We start from the raw sequence: 5,092 nt of genomic DNA, 5'->3' as shown, positions 1-5,092 counted from the left end.
TTTTCAAAGATTTTTAAATCTCTATTTTGTTTCCTGTTCGATCGCCTCTGCCGTGGATGGTGGATTATATCTGAATTTATCTTTTTCTCCCCATAGGGTCTAACCCAGCCCTTAAAATGGGTCTAATTTTGTTATGATGAAACCTCACGTTAATGAGATTTCAACACCCTTCAATTAGATAGCTCAAGGTCGTGGATTAATTGCATGAGTTCATAACTAGCTATAGATGAACACACTTGGATATACTGCAGGAAATCAAACGAACCACTTGTTGTATATGTACACGTGTATATTACAAATTAAAATAACTACAATATTTACAAAAATTTACAAAATTATTTACACACTTTACAAAAAGTTGCCAAGAAAATTAAAAAGACAAAAAGAAAGTTAAATTTGAACAAATGAAAGAAAAAAAACAAGAGAAGTTGAATTTGAAATAAAAAAAAAAAAAAAGTTTTCCCAGTGCCAAACTGCAATTGACTGCCCTTACCAGTTGTCAAAGACGATGTTTGGGTCCTGGAACCTCCAGTATCCTCTTCCCAGTAGTCAGTAGTGGCCACCGCTGATTTCCAGGCAGGAAATGGGGTCCAGAGACTGGTGACAGGTACCTAGGGCAGAAAACAGCAGAACACCAGGGAAAACGAACAAACAGCTTCAACACTTGTTCCGGCAACCAAAAAGGTGACCAGAGGTGGTGACAAGTGTTGAAGTTGTTTAGAGCAAATTGATATAAACTAAAAAATAAAAATCAAATTAAATCAAATAAAACTAAGTCAAATGAGGAATTGTCTTGGTGGTTCAACTCTGACCTTTCTAAACCTCTGTGGCCGGTGATCGACTTTCCCAACACGTGGGCTGGTTTTTGGACTTTTACTTTTCAATCCCCGATTGAAACGTTCCTTTCTCGGGAAAACTCTCAGATCTCTGGTCAGGAGACTCTTTGAAATTCCGGTCGGAAAAGTCCCTGAATCTCCGGTTGGGAAAAGTCCTTGAATCTCCGAATATCCGGATGGGCCGAACACAATGCTGTGTTGGAAAATTGGGCCGATACAAAATAATTCAAAAGAACTAACAATAAAACCAATTTACCTGTAATTCGGCCAGATGATCACGGATTAAAAATTCACACGCGCCACACCGCTCAGAAAAAAGATCAGATGTCGGCATTTCGAGTGCTGTAGTGTTAAAGAGACCGATATCACAAAGTGGGGTGATTAAATAGGCACATGGCACCTGACACAAAGAAACACGACCACAAACCGACGCTCCCCCGACAAAAATCGAAACCAATCACGTGACTACGGCACCTGATAACTTATCAGGTCACGCACCCACATTTACAACAAAATGTGCACAAAGTGCAATTGGAGGATTTAAGCGATCGGAATCGGTCTACCAGTGTAACTAGGCCCATGTACATTAAAAACACAAATCAAACGAGTTAACGGACGAAAACTCTATTTCGTACGTAACACACTCCTCTAAGTAACCAAAAAAAAATTAAACTTGTTCAATTTTTTTTTAAGTGAAAAAGCACCTCGAAACTGACCTGAAGAAAAGCAAACCAAAAGACGATAAACCACCAAAATCAAGAGAACAAATAATGGGCGCCAGTATACCATTTGAAGGAGGCATACAACCTTTCAAACGAAAATGAAGCTCATCACAGCTATGAAGTAGCTCTGAAGAGGGAAAAAAAAAAAAAAAAAAAAAAAAAAACACAAGGTACCAGTTGACTCGCTCCAGTCTCCCACTCAAACAATATTCCCTGGAGAAGTCGTCATGACCCTACAAATCTCTAACCGGTTTAAGTCCAGAAAATTAAAACGGGGTTGAACATGAAACCAACGTTGCGTAAACCTCGTTATGTGAGAGGAAACCTCATTCATTGGTCTCGGTAGAGATAAACAGAGACAGGACTCAACGCTCAGGAAAACCACAGAAAGAGAAACCAAAACAAATCACCTGGCAGGGAAAAAAAGAAAATGAAATGAAATTAAGAAAACTAACAGGAAAGAGAAGACAATCGTCCACCAACAAAAGGAAAGGTTTTTGATAGGAACCCTCTCTAGAAAACCCGAAAAATACACCGAACGGTTAGTGTATTAGTAACCACACAAAAAAAATTAAATCTACTGGGGTGTTCCGAACGAAACCACTGACGCCAAATCCCACTCAACCAAGCAATTGGGGCTGAGGTCGAACACAGTAGAAAGTCCCCGTACTCCAGGGCCATTAAGGTACTTACAGGGACTCTAGGACTTTCCCCCCATGAACTACCCTCCCAAAAACCTTAAAGGTTAAGTGACCATGGCGGCACCCAATTCCGCTCAGCCCTTTACAACAAAGCAAAGTGGTTACAAAGTAAGTCAAATCCGGTAAAAGTCAAAATCAGGTAAATTGTCAAAACTGACAACAAGACAAAATAGAGAATAGAAAAAAAAACGAAATTCCCTACATGTACGCAAGATTAAACATTAACGCATACAAGTTGCGGGGAAAAACAATTGACACAATCGAGCAAAAGAAAAATTGACTCCCTGACACTCCTAAATCGTCCCAAGAACGCTGACCACACGGTAACACTCGTTCCTGAACAAAAAACTAAGAGGAGTATCCAAAACGGGAAAAATCAATAAAGTCACAATTGAGGAAAAATATACTCCCTGACACTCCCAAATCATTCCAGGAACCCTGACCACACGGTAACACTCATTCCAGAACAAACAAATAAAGGGGAGTATCCAAAGCGGGAAAATCAATCACTTAAAGTCACAATCGAGAAAAATTAAATCCAATAATAAACAAGTCAAATTAAATTAAATTAAAAATGATACACGATGTTAAAATGTGTTATTCTGGGTAATACGGTATCCACAGAATCTTTCAATTAAACAATTGAGTATATAAGTACCCGCCACTGTCCCTTAATAATGACACTTATTGAAAAAGATGTTAGGTAACAAATGTCATTATCACCAAATTACGCTCATCAACCAACAGCACCCAATGGCTTCATAGACCTGATAGAAATTTCATAATCCAGCTCATGGGCTTGCAAGGCATTAATTTGGAGAGCCATTATTAAAATTTCCAGTTTAACCCCAAAAACTAAATAAACACAAGTGATATATAAATCTTACAGCTAAAGTGCAACAAAAACAACTGACTTGGACAACAATCAAAAACTTGATCACTACTTGTGATCCAAGTTACTCAAAACTGATTAAATAAATCAGTCAATCAATAATTAAACACTTAATCAAATTAAGGAAAATTAAAATTGTCCAAATCAGTACAAATAAAATCTCTACCAAAAGAGAAAATTAATTCGCACTTTTAACTGCAAAACCGAACCACAATGTTATAGGTAAAACTACAAAAAAACTTAAGATAACGGGGCAAACCTGAAACTTCGGTCTAAAAATAGATTGGCACGGTCACAAGCAAAGCAAAAGGTAAAAATGCAACGATAATACGATAAACCAGCAATTCCAAACTTGACCTCCTTAATTTAAGAATAAATATCTTAAACAATCAACACGTCTGGCACCGTGAAAAAACTAAGTAAATATTGTAGCCATGCAAAAATACACATGCACAAACAAGGCAGTCTGATAACCCACAATCCAAGCGTGCTCAATCCACTAAAAATCAAAAAGGCCCTTCACGTTGGGCGCCAATTTGTTAAGATGAAACCTCACGTTAATGAGATTTCAACACCCTTCAATTAGATAGCTCAAGGTCGTGGATTAATTGCATGAGTTCATAACTAGCTATAGATGAACACACTTGGATATACTGCAGGAAATCAAACGAACCACTTGTTGTATATGTACACGTGTATATTACAAATTAAAATAACTACAATATTTACAAAAATTTACAAAATTATTTACACACTTTACAAAAAGTTGCCAAGAAAATTAAAAAGACAAAAAAAAAAAAGTTAAATTTGAACAAATGATAGAAAAAAAACAAGAGAAGTTAAATTTGAAATAAAAAAAAAAAAAAAGTTTTCCCAGTGCCAAACTGCAATTGACTGCCCTTACCAGTTGTCAAAGACGATGTTTGGGTCCTGGAACCTCCAGTATCCTCTTCCCAGTAGTCAGTAGTGGCCACCGCTGATTTCCAGGCAGGAAATGGGGTCCAGAGACTGGTGACAGGTACCTAGGGCAGAAAACAGCAGAACACCAGGGAAAACGAACAAACAGCTTCAACACTTGTTCCGGCAATCGACTGAAGTGATCGACTTTCCCAACACGTGGGCTGGTTTTTGGACTTTTACTTTTCAATCCCCGATTGAAACGTTCCTTTCTCGGGAAAACTCTCAGATCTCTGGTCAGGAGACTCTTTGAAATTCCGGTCGGAAAAGTCCCTGAATCTCCGGTTGGGAAAAGTCCTTGAATCTCCGAATATCCGGATGGGCCGAACACAATGCTGTGTTGGAAAATTGGGCCGATACAAAATAATTCAAAAGAACTAACAATAAAACCAATTTACCTGTAATTCGGCCAGATGATCACGGATTAAAAATTCACACGCGCCACACCGCTCAGAAAAAAGATCAGATGTCGGCATTTCGAGTGCTGTAGTGTTAAAGAGACCGATATCACAAAGTGGGGTGATTAAATAGGCACATGGCACCTGACACAAAGAAACACGACCACAAACCGACGCTCCCCCGACAAAAATCGAAACCAATCACGTGACTACGGCACCTGATAACTTATCAGGTCACGCACCCACATTTACAACAAAATGTGCACAAAGTGCAATTGGAGGATTTAAGCGATCGGAATCGGTCTACCAGTGTAACTAGGCCCATGTACATTAAAAACACAAATCAAACGAGTTAACGGACGAAAACTCTATTTCGTACGTAACAATTTTAAGTCTTTGTTTTTTAAATATGTAGTGTCAGTTTTTTTAAAACCCTTTAATTTATACTACATGTGTTAAAAAATGTTATAGCTTTATTCCCACCACAACTTTAAATTCACAAAATCTTTGTTGAGCAGGCCTTTTGAAGGTCGAAATAAAGTATTGTGGAGACGACTGCGTGTCATTCCCTTCCTTTTGTACTTGT

The 5,092-nt window shown here is 38.2% G+C and overlaps 2 long non-coding RNA genes across 2 annotated transcripts; both read right to left on the bottom strand.

The window, feature by feature from the left end:
* Positions 1-268: 268 nt before the first annotated feature.
* LOC145725255 (uncharacterized) lies at positions 269-3,267 on the bottom strand. Its single transcript, XR_014177215.1, has 2 exons — positions 1,093-3,267; positions 269-1,029 (listed from the first exon to the last, which is right to left on the bottom strand). It is a non-coding gene; the product is annotated as an uncharacterized LOC145725255 (long non-coding RNA).
* Positions 3,268-3,827: 560 nt separating this feature from the next.
* LOC145725256 (uncharacterized) lies at positions 3,828-4,892 on the bottom strand. Its single transcript, XR_014177216.1, has 2 exons — positions 4,507-4,892; positions 3,828-4,443 (listed from the first exon to the last, which is right to left on the bottom strand). It is a non-coding gene; the product is annotated as an uncharacterized LOC145725256 (long non-coding RNA).
* Between the last annotated feature and the right edge of the window lie 200 nt (positions 4,893-5,092).

This window comes from Ips typographus, linkage group LG2 (assembly GCF_016097725.1).
Source record: "Ips typographus isolate SLU linkage group LG2, UJ_Ityp_2.0, whole genome shotgun sequence".
Lineage (NCBI taxonomy): Eukaryota > Metazoa > Arthropoda > Insecta > Coleoptera > Curculionidae > Ips > Ips typographus.
Note: the sequence above shows the minus strand (reverse complement) of the source record. Positions and strands in the feature narration are given on the sequence as shown.